The sequence below is a fragment of the Scyliorhinus torazame genome, chromosome 4 (genome assembly GCF_047496885.1).
Source record: "Scyliorhinus torazame isolate Kashiwa2021f chromosome 4, sScyTor2.1, whole genome shotgun sequence".
NCBI lineage: Eukaryota > Metazoa > Chordata > Chondrichthyes > Carcharhiniformes > Scyliorhinidae > Scyliorhinus > Scyliorhinus torazame.
This window is the reverse complement of record NC_092710.1, coordinates 326,525,598-326,542,746: the sequence shown is the minus strand read 5'-3', so window position 1 is coordinate 326,542,746 and position 17,149 is coordinate 326,525,598. Positions and strand designations below refer to the sequence as shown.

At 47.7% G+C, this 17,149-nt stretch overlaps 1 long non-coding RNA gene across 2 annotated transcripts in view; it reads left to right on the top strand.

The window, feature by feature from the left end:
• Nucleotides 1–8,653, top strand: part of LOC140411122 (uncharacterized) — a 58,378-nt gene extending 49,725 nt beyond the window's left edge. For both annotated transcript variants that reach the window (XR_011940824.1, XR_011940825.1), the window contains 3 exons: nt 2,066–2,175; nt 5,458–5,678; nt 7,930–8,653. This is a non-coding gene — a long non-coding RNA (uncharacterized lncRNA). The remainder of the gene's footprint in view (nt 1–2,065; nt 2,176–5,457; nt 5,679–7,929) is intronic.
• Nucleotides 8,654–17,149: the final 8,496 nt, after the last annotated feature.

Here is a 17,149-nt window from a genome sequence, read left to right as displayed (position 1 = left end):
GCAGTTCTCAACATCCCTCTTAGTCCGCAGGATCACTATTTCATGTTTGCTCTTTATTTTAGTTTATGAGCTGTCTATCACTTTGTTTATGGACCATTTAATTGGGAAAGTAGAGCTCTTGCCCTGTTCAGGGCATATGAAGGCCTTATATTGCACTAAATAATTATTTGAACACCCTGGGCGGGATTCTCCACTCCCACGCCGAAGTGGCCGCGCCGTCGTGAACGCCGTCGAGGTTCACGACGGCGCGGAACGGCCCCGGTCCCGACCGATTCAGGCCCTGACAATGGGCCAGGATCGGGGCCGCGTCATCTACCCACGCCAGGCCTTGTCCCCACGTAAAAGCGGCGCCGCATAGATGACGTAGCCAGTGCCGCATAACCGACGTCATCCGCGCATGCGCGGGTTGGCCGGCGCCAACCCGCGCATGCGTGGTTGCCGTCCTGTCCAAATCCGCCCCGCAAGAAGATGGGGGACGGATCTTGCGGGGTGGCGGAAGGAAGGAGGTCCTCCTTCAGAGAGGACGGCCCGACGATCGGTGGGCACCGATCGCGGGCCACCCCACATTTAAGGTACCCCCCCGGTGCAGGATCCCCCTCGCCCCCCCACAGGCCGCACCCCCAGCATTCACGCACCGCCCACGACTGCAGCGACCAGCTGTGGACGGCGCCGGGGGGAACCCGCCGTTTTGGCCTGGCCGCTCGGCCCATCCGGGCCTCAGAATAGCGGGGGTGCCGGAGAATCGCCATTTTCGGTGTCTCCGGCAATTCTCCGGCCTGCGGCCCGCGAAACCCGACCGGGCCGTTCCCGCCGCTTTGGAGAATCACAGGAGGGCGTCGGACCGGCGTCCCCGGAAATGTTGGCGGCCCAGGCGATTCTCCCAACCGGCGTGGGAGTGGAGAATCGCGCCCCCTTTCTCAGCTACCCACCATCCCCCCCCTCCCCCGCCATAACACCACCACCCCACCCACTGCTGCCCTGTAATTTTATGTATTAAAAGCCACGTAACAGGGTCACTTTCCAGCTTATCCCTTCACAGTCAGCCTTACCTAAATTGAAAACTTTGCCTGAATGCTCACCATTCTTCCTCTAAAGTTTAGAGAATGCTATTGCATTGTGGTCACTTTTGGCTGAATATTCAGAAACGTTTAGATTACTGACTAATTTAGCTTCATTGCTCAGAACGTACCCCACCAGGCCAACCCCCCCCCCCCACCCCCCCACCCCCATGCGTTTATTGTTTTGTTCCATCAATAGATTTTATATCTATATATATATGTCAGTGTGTACAATCTCATATGGGGCCAGGGCTATGTCTAAAGTGTTGAATTGGCAGGGACAAGATAAGGACCTAGATTTGCTGTGCGTTCCAAGTTCATTCTGATACAACTTCAGCAAAGTAAATGGGAATATTGTTGCAAGTTATCAATATTCACAAATTTGTTTGTACATTGAGAGGCCATTGTTTCATGGCTGTAGATCATTAATGGATGACTAACCCAATGGACTGCAGCACAAAAGGTACAAAGTCAACTTACCTTGGATCACTGGAGCTGAAAGAAAACCTTGTTCACAAGTGAGCCCACTTGCTCTTATCAGAATGTAATTTGCCATGGAAACAGTGAGAACAAACCCCACACATGGCTAACGCGCTCTCTTAAAGGGGCAGCCTCACTCTCGGGACCCCCTTTAAAATGTGGCCGACAGGCGGGTGTCGGATTGTAGGGTGCACGGTCCTGTTAGTGATTAATCCTGTGCGCTGGCTTGGATTGATAACTTGTGCTGCGCTGCTGGTTGAAGGTGCAGAATGGAGAGAGTACCCAAACTCCGATATAAAGGGAAAATAGAATCAGACAGCAAGGTGCCCCCGGTGCCAGATGATGCACATAGATTAGCTGTGCTGCGTATAGGTCCGGTGTACGCTGAATGGAGACAACAGAGAGACAAAAGATTAACGTATAGAAACAAAACAGAAAAGATGAAGGCAAAAAAAGAATAACGTACCTCGCTCCTGTTTGTTTCGGCCAAGAAAACACTCATTTTGGTGTCCTTTATTCGTTCACAGGATGAGGACATCGCTGTCTGGTCAGCAGTTGTTGCGCATCCTTAATTGCACTTGAACTGAGTGGCATGCTGGGCCATTTGAGAGGGCATTGAAGAGTCAATCACATCGCTGTGAGTCTGGAGCAGATTTTTAAAAAATTCATTCACGGGATGTGGGCGCCGCTGGTGAGGCGAGCATTTATTGCCCATCCCTACTTGCCCTTCAGAAGGTGGCGCTGAGGTGTAGGAACAGCCATTGTGCTGTTAGGGAGGGAGTTCCAGGATGTTGCCCCAGCGACAGTGAAGGAACGGCGATATATTTCCAAGTCAGGGTGGTGAGTGACTTGGAGGGGAACCTCCAGGTGGTGGGGTTCCCAGGTATCTGCTGCTCCTGTCCTTCTAGATGGTAGTGGCCATGGGTTTGGAAGGTGCTCTCTAAGCAACCTTGGTGAGTTACTGCAGTGCATCTTGTAGACGGTACACACGGCTGTTACTGTTCGTCAGTGGTGGAGGTTTTGAATGTTTGTTGAAGGGTTAACAATCTTGTGGACTGCTTTGTCCTGGATGGTGTCGAGCTTCTTGAGTGTTGTTGGAGCTGCAATCATCCAGACAAGAGAAGAGCATTCCAATACACAATGTTCCCAACCAGTGTGCCGCTCTAATTAGATCCAAAGTGATTTTGAAAATTAATGTAAATAAACAAAATCTAATCTTCATTTTCAGCTTCAGGTTTGGCAGCTCCATGTATCAGTGAAACGCAGGCCTCCCACGCCAGCATAGGCCGGGAAGGAGCTGTATCTACGCTGTTCAGATTCTTTACATTGGCCAATTGACCAATGTAAAAAATCCCAACTGCACAGATGTGGCCATTTCCTGGTCGGCACTTGCACGGGAGTTCCCAGGTTCTTTTGGAATTGATGGTGCCGACCATGGAGTCAAATACAAAGGCTCCATGCATCTGAGTAAAAAGCGAAAACTCAAAAAGAGCGCAAATGCCTGGGAGGAGCGAGGCAAACAGGGTGAGGTCGAAAACAATCAGAGAGGACAGGGAGGAGTAAAATAACAAAGTTCCCAGTGAGGGAAACAGATCGAGTGAAGAAATAGGAACCAACAAAGTCATGTGATGAATATGGAGATTTCAGATTGCTGCGGGAAGGGTTAAAAGCCTGGGTTAGTACGTGACTGCCACAATCAGGTTTTTAAGAACCCTTGTTTGAAAGGCAGGAGGCGATTTGGAGACAGAGGTACAATTAAAGCATCGTAAAAGTTGGGCCAATGGAATTTTGTTTGTATAAAGAGGGTTCACTGCAAAGTAGATCATCAGAGATTTTGGGTGAAATTCTCTGTTTGGGAGACTCGTGTTGATGCTGAGGACTAAATTGAGTGTGGTTCATGTTCTTGTTGGGGGCGCTATTTGTGGAGCAATTCAGGACATACAAATCACCAAAAGTCTGCCCACGTGAATCTGGAGCAATTCTCATTCTTGCCATAGTCGGATTTGCTGGGTCCAGAATTGGTGCTGGAAAGCCTGACAAACTGGAGCTGATTATAAGCTGTCTGCTCCCCACACACTCACTCTCATTCTGGCCAGGAAGATGGCTCAGAGAAGACCAACAGCATGCTTCACAGATGTGGACTTTAATACCATGTGGAGGAGAGGTGGGACACCTCTTTCCCAGGGAGGCTCCCGCCTGCTTGAACGGACGTGGTCAAGGCAGTCAGCGCTATATGCCTCACCAGGAGGACTGGCACGCAGTATCATATGAAAATGAACAACCTCCTTAGGGCAGCTCGGGTGAGTCACCACCTGTGTTCCCCTGGTATCACTCCTGTCCCACTCCTCACACCACACCCCCACTCCCATTGAGTACAATCAAAACCCACCTGCCCGCATCTCCCTCACGTCCCACCCTGCACCAAACCCCCAACATCTGCCTTGTCCTCTTTGGCCAGGTACCTTGCACACACACATAACTCACCTCCGTGGGTCTCACCATGTCTTCTAAGTGTCCACCAGGAAAAGGCAGCCCAAAACAGAAGACAGCGGGTGAAGTTCGAAGGGGGCATGCTGCACCCAGGACTCGCCCCCGCACTGAGTAGAGGGTGATGGTATTATCCAGGAGGTGTAGGAGAGTGAGATCTCCGAAACTGAGGTCGGCATGTGACAGCCATATGAACCCTTAATGTACAAGAACAAAGAACAAAGAAATATACAGCACAGGAACAGGCCCTTCGGCCCTCCAAGCCCGTGCCGACCATGCTGCCCGACTAAACTACAACCTTCTACACTTCCTGGGTCCGTATCCCTCTATTCCCATCCTATTCATGTATTTGTCAAGATGCCCCTTAAATGTCACTATCCTCCCTGCTTCCACCACCTCCTCCGGTAGCGAGTTCCAGGCACCCACTACCCGCTGCGTAAAAAATTTGCCTCGTACATCTACTCTAAACCTTGCCCCTCTCACCTTAAACCTATTCCCCCTAGTAATTGACTCCTCTACCCCGGAGAAAAGCCTCTGACTATCCACTCTGTCTATGCCCCTCATAATTTTGTAGACCTCTATCAGGTCGCCCCTCAACCTCCTTCGTTCCAGTGAGAACAAACCGAGTTTATTCAACCGCTCCTCATAGCTAATGCCCTCCATACCAGGCAACATTCTGGTAAATCTCTTCTGCACCCTCTCTAAAGACTCCACATCCTTCTGGTAGTGTGGCGACCAGAATTGAACACTATACTCCAAGTGTGGCCTAACTAAGGTTCTATACAGCTGCAACATGAGTTGCCAATTCGTATTTCAATGCCCCGGCCAATGAAGGCAAGCATGCCGTATGCCTTCTTGACTACCTTCTCCACCTGTGTTGCCCCTTTCAGTGACCTGTGGACCTGTACTCCTAGATCTCTTTGACTTTCAATACTCTTGAGGGTTCTACCATTCACTGTATATTCCCTACCTGCATTAGACCTTCAAAAATGCATTATCTCACATTTGTCCGGATTAAACTCCATCTGCCATCTCTCCGCCCAAGTCTCCAGACAATCTAAATCCTGCTGTATCCTCTGACAGTCCTCATCGCCATCCGCAATTCCACCAACCTTTGTGTCGTCTGCAAACTTACTAATCAGACCAGTTACGTTTTCCTCCAAATCATTTATATATACTACAAACAGCAAAGGTCCCAGCACTGATCCCTGTGGAACACCACTGGTCACAGCCCTCCAATTAGAAAAGCATCCTTCCATTGCTACTCTCTGCCTTCTATGACCTAGCCAGTTCTGTATCCACCTTGCCAGCTCACCCCTGATCCCGTGTGACTTCACCGTAGAATGATGTCCCGATAGCAAGAGTGTCTCTCCTCTCCCCCAGACCACTCCTTCCCAATATCTCACCATGTGTCTTGTCTTTTGTCTTACAGGATCACCAACAGACCATGCCGACCTGTCTGGTGTACCTCTCCCCCAGCCACATCCCCAGCTCACCCCAGAGGACCAGTCAGGGGATGACCTCTCAGCCCTAAATTCACCTGCACCCTCCACCATCGCAGAAACTATCACCTCGGTGCGGCATTTTAGTGAAGAGGCTCCTGGGTCACCGTCTGATGCACACGTTACACATGCTGCAGCACATCAGGTGGAGGTAGGGACACCCAGGGGAGTGGACAGTCGGAGGGCTGCCCGATCCCAGGAACCAGCTACAGTCCAGCTATCCCACCTCTGGAAAGTATGATCCCGTTAAGGGCTGTGGGGAGGAGGCACGAGAATGGGGATGAGAAACATATCAGCCTTGATAGAATGGCGGAGCAGACTCGATGGGCCGAATGGCCTAATTCTGCTCCTATATCTTATGGTCTTATGGTCACTGGTGGAGTTGCAGACACAGAGCCAGGATTTACAGGAGGGGGTGTCAGCAACTTCCTAACTCCTGATAGTGCAGCTGGAGGAGTCCAACCGCCTTCAGGGGCAGGAGATGGTGCTGAAAAAGCTAACACTGAATGGGTGCATCCAAAGTGAAAGCCATGGTCAAAAGGTCAGAGCCATTTGCCAAAAGTCCAAGGCTTGCTGTGCGGTCAATGGCTGAGGCTCAGGACAGGAGAGCCCAGTCACAGGCAGCCATGTACTGGGCACACATGGTCATTGCTCTGGTGCTCCAGTGCTTGGCCCAGTCGCAAAGGGTCACGGCTGAGGGCAGCAGGAACATTGGCCGGCCGCTGACTGACCTAGGTCAGTCACAGAGGGACATGACTAATTCGCTGAGGGGTGTGGCCCAGGCTCTATGCTCCACGTTTGAGGACATTGAGATCCTTGTCGAGACGAGGACGGGTCTCCGAGACTGGCAGTGCCAGGTGACGGTGGAGCCTCCAGATCTCACTCCAGCCTCATCTCTATCTAGGAGTGGTAGGCCATGTAAAATGAGGAAGTTAGACACCAGTTAATTTGGCCGGGGTGCAACACATAGGTTAGAGGTGGGGGTCAGGGCACTATAATGTCTATAGTAACTATTAAGCACCTTTTCACCAACATTTAGACCTGTCTCAATCTTAGTGAAAAAAAATGAAAATCGCTAGTAGGCTTCAAATGAAGTTACTGTGAAAAGCCCCTAGACGCCACATTCCGGCGTCTGTTCGGGGAGGCTGGTACGGGAATTGAACCGTGCTGCTGGCCTGCCTTGGTCTGCTTTCAAAGCCAGCGATTTAGCCCTGTGCTAAACCAGCCCCTGTTAGAAATTAGAGAGAGTGGTGAGCACAGCCCAGTCCATCACACAAACTTGCCTCCCATCCATTGACTCTGTCTACACCTCCCGCTGCCTTGGGAAAGCGGGCAGGATACTCAAAGACCCCTCCCACCCGGCTTACTCACTCTTCCAACTTCTTCCATCAGGCAGGAGATACAAAAGTCTGACTGGACTGAAGGGAGAAGGCAAAAGGTAGGATGGGAGCGGCTTTGTGGAAGTGGGCACCACTTAGAAGATGCTGTAGGGGGCAGATGGGGAGAGTATGGAGAGGTGGGACAGGGTGGTGGAGCTGCTGGTAGCCAGGCCTCTTAGTTGGCAAATCTGAAGGTGAGGAGGTTGTCCCGTGTGTGGTGGCTCTGGAGCTCACATTGGGCAGCCTGCCGTGCCAGCCCAGGCTCCACGCCCGGATCTTCCTGACCACCCTCGTCCTCCACATCAGATGAAGCCTGGTATTCTTCCTCCTCCTCCAGCTTGTCCCTACTCTTCTGCACAATGTTGTGCAGGATGCAGTAGGCTAGCACGATGTTACAGACCCTCCTGGGACTCCAGGCATTGAAAGCTCATCTGGGGAACCAACCAAGTGCACCAGGAATAAGCGTTGCGCACACTGCCTGAGTATCGTGCACAGACGTACATGATATACAGCTGGTGGTTGCACATCAAGTGCACATTCAAGGAGTGGAAGCTCTTCTGATTAATGAAGGACACCCCCTGATGAGCCAGTATTTGGACGGGGACGTGTGTGCCATGAATCACCCCCTAGACCTGGGGTGTGCCAGTGATTGCGGCAAATCCTGCTGAGAGGGCAGCACGGTAGCACAGTGGTTAGCACTGTGGCTTCACACCTCCAGGGCCCCAGGTTTGATTCCCGCTTGGGTCACTGTCTGTGCGGAGTCTGCATGTTCTCCCCGTATCTGTGTGCGTTTCCTCCGGGTGCTCCTGTTTCCTCCCACAAGCCCCGAAAGATGCGCTGTTAGGTAATTCAGACAAACTGAATTCTCCCTCTGTGTACCCGAACAGGCGCCGGACTTGGGGCTTTTCACAGTAACTTCATTGCAGTGTTAATGTAAGCCTACTTGTGACAATAAAGATTATTATTATTATTAAGACTTCGACCGGGCACATAATCTAGTTAGTTCACTTTCTCTTGCGTCAGCAAAGAAATTATCACCAAAAGAACAAGAAGAATTTGCAAAGCTCAATATGTATCGAACACAGAAACTGAAGTTTGCGAAGACGCCTCTGGACACATTTTGGTTGCTTGTGGGGACAAGAAAAGCCACCTTTTTACTGGAGTCACATGTGCAAAGAACAAAGAACAGCACAGCACAGGAACAGGCCCTTCAGCCCTCCAAGCCTGCGCCGATCACGTGTTCTATTTAGACCAACTGCCTGTATCCTTCCACACTCCGTCTGTTCATGTGCCTATCTAGATAAGTCCTAAAGGTCACTGACGTAGCTGCCTCAACCACCTCACTTGGCAGTGCTTTCCAGGCCACCACCACCTTCTGTGTAAAAAACTTCCCCCGCACGCCTCCACTGAACCTTTCCACCCTCACCTTGAACTTGTGCCCCCTTGTAATTGTCATTTCCGCCCTGGGAAAAAGCCTCCAATTGTTCACCCCACCTACACCCCTCATAATTTTATAAACTTCTGTCAGGTCGCACCTCAGCCTCCGTCTCTCTCGGGCCAACAATCCCAGTTTTATTCAATTTCTCCTCATCGCTATTACCTGCGCCTTACCAGGTAAAGGACGGCAGATTTCCTTCCCTGAAGGACTTTAGTGAATCAGATGGGGTTTTACAACAATCGACAATGGTTTCATGGTCGTCATTAGACTTTTAATTCCAGATTTTTCTTTTTTATTGAATTCAAATTTCACCATCTGCAGTGGCGGGATTTGATCCTGGCCCAGTGACAATACCACCATGTCACTGCCTCCCCATATAGATAGTGCGAGCAGATCTTTTATTGTTTCCCACAGCCGAGCTGTGAGAGTTGACATTCTCAGCACTGGTTTATGCAAAAAACAAAAGCAGGGAGCGTCTGTCAGTGGAAACCTGCGGGGTTTCACTGTCATCAGTCCCTCCCCACATCAACAGACTCTGCTCACAGAGGCAGGCACAGGTGTCACTTCAACCCTGTCGCTGAGGTGCTGCTCACAGTATTCTCTTCAACTCTGAACTTTCACGTTGGGAAATGTAGACTTTAAAAAAGCTGAAAACAATTGAAATCTTCAATGGAAAACACTTTTAAACCGTGTACATTTTCAATAAAATAAATCATATTTGACATGCAACTGGTGATATGGCTTTAATTGTAAACTTCTTAAACTAAAGAAAATTGAACGCTGGTTTGGCCTGTTTATAGGAGGTTTTAGATACAAAAGGCTTTTGCTAGAGGGCAGAGACAATTTAGTTGCAGAGAGTAGGCGTGCCTTAACATTATTTTTTCGTATGAAAGTGTGTTGGGATGTAAGAAAGGTTGGGAATCACTGGTCTCTGATAACATCTAGGCCACATCAGGTAAGGGTGGCAGATTTCCTTCCTTAAAGCATGTTAATGAACCAGATGGGTTTTTACAATAATCGATGTTAGTTTTACAATTACTGAGACTAGCTTGTTAATTCCAGATGTATTCATTGAATTTAAATTCCACCAGCTGCCGTGGTGGGAATTGAACCCATATCGTCAGAGCGTTAGCCTGTGCCTCTGGGGCGGCACCGTGGCACAGTGGTTAGCCCTGCTGCCCCACAGCGCCAGGGACCCGGGTTCGATTCCGAGCTTTGGTGACTTTCTGTGTGAATTTCCCACTTCTCCCCGTGTCTGCGTGGGTTTCCTCGGGGTGCTCTGTGGAGTTCCCTCCCACAGTCCAAAGATGTGCAGGTTAGCTGGATTGGCTGTGCTAAATTTCCTAGGTAGTGTTACAAGGATAGAGTGGGAGACTGGGTCTGGGTAGGATGCTCTCTCAGCAGGTGGATGCAGACTCGATGGGCCGAATGGCCTCCTTCTGCATTGTTGGGATGCTATGATTCTGGATTACTAATCCAGTGACATATAAAAGTTGTTTTTATTTCTTTGCACATTCTTTCTAGACTTACAATTATTGGATGTAATGACTATAATATATTTACTCTTATCAGGGAGCCCTGAATGTTCATTTAATAACCTTAATAATTAATAACACTGAAGATCCCATTGGAAGTGGCATACTGGCCTATATGAGTGTACTTACACAGCATCAGAGAGCCATTCAAATTCTGGAAATGATAATGCCACTTCTAGCTTGCAGGTGAAACTGATATTGTAAATGAAGAGGGGGAGAAAGGAAGTGACCTTACCAGAAACAATTGGTAATCGCATACCTATGTATGATGTGTGCAATTGTCCAGTAGCAACGTCAGTGCGAGTCAACAACAATTTTTAGATACTGTGGTCAAGTTTAATTTCCATTGACATCAACAGGAGAGAAAAATAGACACTGTAAAAATAGGGCTTCTGACCCGCTGTGCGTCAACTCCTTGGCATAGACCAATTTCATCACCATGGCCCAATTGAAGAATCTCACCCCCCCCAGTAACAAGCTACATTTCCAGGTCCAATTATGAAGCCAAGCTAGCTAGTTGATGAACACTTAACTGTCTGGTTCTGGTAAAGAATGAAGAAACTTAGCAATGAAAAGGAAAGTCAGATGCAGCTCCTAAGCAAAGAGCGAAAGGGTTATGGAATGGGTTACCGGGGCAGGATTCGATGGTCTAGATATATTTTCAGTGAAGTAAAACAATGAGAGATTCAAAGAGACGACAGGTGAAGGGGTGCTTGAAAGCAAAAAAAAGGTGAAACAATTTTTTCCTGTTCCCAAAAACATTTACTTTTTAATTTGATGAAAGGGGAATTCTTAATTCCTCATAACCTTCAGGTATTTTACCTGCAGTTGACTGGGAATTCATTTGATGTAAGGACTGCTGTTTGGGTTTTGAAATGTGACCACTTGATTTACACATCCAGCTCTCTGTAGTCACGTGACTATGCCATGAAGCTGCCTCTAGAGGCAGACATCTTAAGATCAGTTCCATAAAGGCCTTTCACTGAATACACACTGAAGAAGACTAATGTAGTTTCCATGAAACATGGTGTACAGTAGTGAAGAAAAATAGACTTTTTGACCGTAGAATTTATAGAAAGAAGCCACTGAGAACCCACTAACAAAGAAGGGTTCAAACCTGTAAAAAAAAAAGCTGCTGGAAAGAACAATGAACAACAGAAAAGGGCTGCAAGTAAATAAACTCAGAAAAGCACACTGAAAAGTACAAACCTGCTGAAAAAACTGACAAAAGAAAAGCGCACACAGGCTTCAAGTGAAGTTACTGGCTGCAGAGAAAAGAAAGTACAGACAGAGGCTACAAGTGTTATGTGCGAGTGCCTTTAAGAAATGGGTGTTTATATGTACCTTTAAGAAATGGGTGTTTATCAGTGATGTCAGAGTGTGGGTGGAGCTGCGCTGTCTGTCTACTTTACTTTCATATAGGCTGTTTGCTACTGGGTGTGTTTTAGTTTCGCTTTGAGAGCTGGATAGCTGCAGGCAAAACAAGGAGCTGTATAAGGATCTCTCTGCAAACTGAAGACAGTCTCCAGATCAATTGGGTGATTTTAAAGTGCTGACTGCTCTCAGTAATGAATTTAAACCTGATCTCTGTGTTAAAAAGTGTCTTTTGTCTTATGGATATTAATAAGGAAAGATTAAGGGTTGCTTATAGAATATTGTATCTGTGGGGATGATTAATGTTGATAGTTGTTAAGATGTTTACTGTGAGTTTATAAACTGTTAACTGGTTTCATAAATAAACATTATCTTAATTTAAAAGTACTGTGGATCTCTGGTGCATCACAACTGTAAGGTAAGCCCGTGTGCTCCCCGTGACCACAATCTATTAAAAGTTGTGGGTCAGGTGAACTCCACGATACACTTTGGGGTTCTCTAAACCGGCCCATAACAAATTGGGGCTCGAGGGGATAAACGTCTATCTATTGGATTGGCTTAGTGAACTTAAAGTCAGTGAGGGGTGAGCATATTGTGGGTGCTTTTCAGGTGTGATATTCGAGTTTAAGTAGGGAGTGTGTTGTGGACAATGGCTCTTTCAGAGGCTCTGAAGTTTTTGGGGGTGGAGACAGTCACACGCAGTACCTTATGGACAGAGACTAAAAGCAGACTGTTAGATTTGGCAAAAACATTGCAGTTAACATTACCTGACAAAATGCAAAAAGATGACGTACATACCATGGTAGGTAAGCATTTTAAATTGCCTGAGATACAGTCTGACTCATTGGAAATGGCAAAGATCCAGTTGCAGATTAAGCAACTTGAAAATGAAAAAGAAGTAAAGCAGCTTGAATATGCAATGAGAGAAAAAGAAAGAGAAAGGGAGATACAGATCGGGGAAAAGAAAAGGAGAGAGAAGAAAGAAACAAAGAAAGAATAGCCCTAGCAAAACAAAAAGAAAGAGATAGAGAGGAAAGGGAAAAAGAGAGAGAGTTTGAACTTCAGAAAATGACTATGAAACATAACAATCAATTAAAATTGGCAGACATATAGGGAAACGTACAGTTGGAGGATAGTGATGAGGATAGTGAGAAAGAGCGTCATAGTCAAAGGCTTGGTGGGTATCTATTTAAATATGTCCACGCTGTGCCAAGGTTTGATGAGAAGGAGATGGAAGCCTTTTTCATTTCATTTGAGAAGGTAGCTAAACAAATGAAATGGCCACAGGACATGTGGGTATTACTGATCAAGCAAAGCTGGTAGGTAGGTTAGTGAAGTGTTTGCATCACTACCGGAGGAGGTATCTGGGACGTATGAAGAGGTGAAGAAATCCATCTTAGGTGCATATGTGCCTGAAGCCTACAGACAAAGGTTTAGAAATGTAAGGAAAGAATTTGGTCAAACATACATGGAGTTTGAAAGGATCAAACAGAGTAATTTTGATATGTATTTGAAAATAGACAAAACGTATGAAGCTCTCAGAGAAATTATACTTTTGGAGGAGTTTAAAAATTCAATTCCTGATGTAGTGACAACTCATATAGTAGAGCAGAGGGTTAAAACTGTGATGTTAGCAGCAGAAATGGCAGATGATTATGAATTAGTTCATAAATCAAAGCTTGATTTCCAACATCAGTTTCAGCCTGTGAGGGATAGAAACTGGGGACATGAGAAATACTCAAGTGGTAGAGGTAAAGGAGATCTGATGGGAGATAATAAGGAGAGTGTACCTCAGATTAAAAAGGAAATCCAGGAGGGTGGAAGAGACATGAAAAGTTTCAAATGTTTTCACTGTAATAAACTAGGCCATGTAAAGTCACAGTGTTGGTGGTTGAAGAAAAGCACTGGGAAGGCTGATGTGGTAAAGCAGGATAAGACAGTGGGGTTTGTTAAAGTGGTAAAGGAAAGCCCAAGTGAAGTGAAGGAGGTGCAAAACATTATACAGCCTGATCTTGAAGTGATTGATAAGAAGATGCCAGATGTCTTTGAAGAATTTATTTGTGTGGGTAAAGTTTACTCATATGTATCAGGAGGAGCAGGTAAAGAAGTCAACTTTAAGAGATACGAGAGCTAGTTAATCTTTAATGGTAAGAGATGAGGAGTTATGTAGTTTGGGAAGAATGTTGCCAGAAAAGGTGGTAGTATGTGGAATTCAGGGTGAAAAGAGTAGTGTTCCATTGTATAAGGTAAGGTTGGAAAGTCCAGTGAAGAGTGGTGAAGTGGTAGTAGGAGTAATAGAGAAACAATCATGTCCAGGAATACAGTTTATCTTGGGTAATGATATAGCTGGATCGCAGGTGGGAGTGATGCCTCCTGCGGTTGATAAGCCAGTGGAAAATCAGACAACTGAAGTGTTGAAGGACGAATATCCTGGGATTTTTCTGGATTGTGTAGTGACAAGGTCGAAAAGTCACAGCTGAAGACAAGAGGAGAAATCAAATAGTCAAGATGAAGTTGAAATGCAATTATCAGAAACGGTTCTTGATCAGATGGTTGAAAAAGAACAAGAATAGGTCGGGGATGAGGCGGATGTTTTTAGTTCAGGAAAATTGGCGGAGTTACAACAGAAAGATGTAGAAATAAAACGGATCAGAAAGCATACACGGAAGAGGAATCTGAGTGTATACCAGAGTGTTATTACCGTAAAAGTGATGTCTTGATGAGAAAATGGAGACCTTTACATATGCAGGCGGATGAAAAGTGGGCAGAAGTTCATCAAGTAGTATTGCCGGTAGGGTACAGAAAGGAGGTGTTGCGATGAGGTACCAGTGGGAGGTCATTTGGGAATAAGGAAAACGCAAGCTAAAATACAAAAACATTTTTGTTTTTGTTGGCCTGGACTACATAAAGATGTAGTTAAATTTTGTCGATCATGTCATACACGTCAAGTGATAGGGAAACCTCAAGCAGTGACAAAACCAGCGCCCTTAATACCCATTCCAGCATTGAGGAACCTTTTACAAGGGTCTTAATTGATTGCGTAGGACCGCTTCCTAAAACGAAAAGTGGGAATCAATATTTTTTGACTATAATGGATGTGTCTACTGTCATAATATACACATCAGTATATGATGGTGCAGAGACACACACTGACTGACACAGTGCAAGACCAATCAACACACACAGCACAGCAGCCAATCACCAGTTAGGGCACGGTCACTATAAAGACAGAGGGCACTCTGTCTTTTCCCGCTCATTCGGGATGCAGCCTCTGAGACAGACAGAGCCCGCAGTCCGTAGCACAAACATCCACCATGTGCTAGCAGTATAGGCTGGTCAGGTTAGGCATAGGCCTTCAGTCAATCTAACATAGTGTTGACCCACAGTGCAAGTATGTTTGACAGCTCTTAGTTAAATAAAATGGAGTTGTACTATTACAAGTGTTGGTAGCCTGTCTATGTTACAGCTAAGGTAAACACAGTCTCCACAGATCCAGAGTACCCAACACATCATGGTACCAGTATGCGATGGTTTGATAGACCTACCTTCAAGTGGTCTGCCAGCGTATGTGCAGCGTCCGCCCTCCCCCGCCGTTCCGCATCACCGGCAACCTCGGTGCGAACTGAAAAATCTTTAAACAACGATTCCAGCTATACCTCGAAGCTACAGACCTGGAAGCTGCTTCAGACGCCAGGAAGATTGCTCTCTTCCTTTCCACGGCCGGGGACCACGCCATCCATATCTTCAACTCTTCCACTTTCGCTGAAGGTGAAGACAAGTCCAAATTCAAGACAGTCCTGCTCAAATTCGACAGTCACTGTGACATCGAGGTAAATGAAAGTTTTGAGCGCTATGTCTTTCAACAGCGTCTGCAGGGTAAGGTGAACCTTTTCAATCTTTCCTCACCCACCTTTGCACCCTCGCGCAGTCCTGCAATTACGGCTCCACCTCCGACTGGATGATCCGCGACCAGATCGCTTACGGTGTGCAATCGGACCCCCTACGCCAGCAGCTCCTCAAGGTTAAACAGCTCACCCTTGCGATAGCCATCGATGCACGGTTGCGTACCGAACGTTCTGATGTCACGACATGCGGCAACTGTGGCTCCGCCCACTTAAAGCGGCAATGTCCTGCAAAATCCCGACGCTGTCTCCAATGTGGCAAGCTTGGTCACTATGCAGCCCTATGCAGGTCTGCTCAACCTACTACCTCTCGTCACTCCAACCAGCCACGCAGGGATGTCCGAACCATCCAGCCACCGGTCACCGATTCCGACTCCGACTTGATTCCGGATCTTGACACCGAGGACCCTAAAGCACCATTTCGGGTGGGCATCGCCACCAAACACAAGATGCTCCAGGAGACAAAAGCCAAGTCTCTCCCAGTATTCCGCATTGATCCGGACGACGAGTGGTGTGCCACCCTCACGGTCAACCGATCCCGCATCCGATTCTGCCTGGACACCGGCTCTTCAGCCAACCTCATTGCGCGGTCTGACCTCAAAAGCCTCCATGTCAAGCCTACCATCCTGCCATCTGCCTGCCAGCTTCTGGACTATAATGGTAATGCCATTGCTGCCAGTGGATCTTGCAAGCTTGAAGTGTCGCACCGGTCATTAAAGGCTAACCTGCCATTTGAACTCGTGGGATCCACTAAAGCCTCCCTGCTTGGTGCTCAGGCGTGCAAACTTCTAAACCTTGTCCAAAGTGTTCACTCCCTGTCACCCGCTGACGCTTCCGCATCTCAGGACGCTAACGTTCGGACATAGCTGAACACCATCATCACCCGATACCATGGTGTATTCGAGGGCATGGGCACACTCCCATACACTTATAAAATCTTGTTAAAACGAAATGCCACGCCTGTGGTGTACGCACCTCGCAGGGTACCAGCACCCCTCAAGGACCGCCTCAAGCAGCAGCTGCAGGACCTCCAGGACCAGGGCGTAATTTCGAAAGTTACAGAACCAACTGACTGGGTCAGCTCTATGGTGTGCGTGAAAAAACCATCCGGCGAATTACGCATATGTATTGATCCTAAGGACCTCAACCACAATATTATGAGAGAACACTATCCCATTCCAAAGCGTGAAGAACTCACCTGCGAGATGGCTCGCGCCAAATTTTTTACCAAGCTAGACGCATCCAAGGGGTTCTGGCAGATCCAACTCGACGCATCCAGTCGGAAGCTCTGCACCTTTAACATCCCATTTGGCCGGTATTGCTACAACCGGATGCCATTTGGCATCATCTCTGCATCGGAAGTGTTCCACAGAATAATGGAGCAGATGGTGGAAGGTATCGAAGGGGTTCGCGTATATGTGGACGACCTCATCGTCTGGTCTACCACCCCGCAGGAGCACATTGATCGCCTCCAACGCGTCTTCCGATGAATCCATGAGCATGGCCTCCGCCTCAACAGGGCCAAAAGCTCCTTTGGTCAAACAGAACTTAAATTCCTCGGAGACCACATTTCACAGTTTGGTGTGCAGCCGGATGCTGACAAGGTATCTGCCATTAAGGCCATGAAGACACCGGAGGACAAGAAGGCGGTCCTCCACTTCCTGGGCATGGTCAATTTCCTGGGGAAATTCATCCCTAACCTCGCCTCCCAGGAACCTTGTTAAGAAGACGACCGAGTTCCAATGGCTCCCTGCCCACGAACAAGAATGGTGGGAACCCAGGGCGAAGCTGACCAAGGCCCCGGTGTTGGTATTTTTCGATCCAGCCAAAGAAACAAAGATCTCCACGGATGCCAGTCAGTCCGGCATTGGAGCAGTGCTCCTTCAACGTGACGACACCTCCTCATGGGCTCCTGTCGCATACGCGTCACGTGCAATGACGCCCACCGAACAGCGCTATGCGTAAATTGAAAAAGAGTGCCTGGGCCTTCTTAC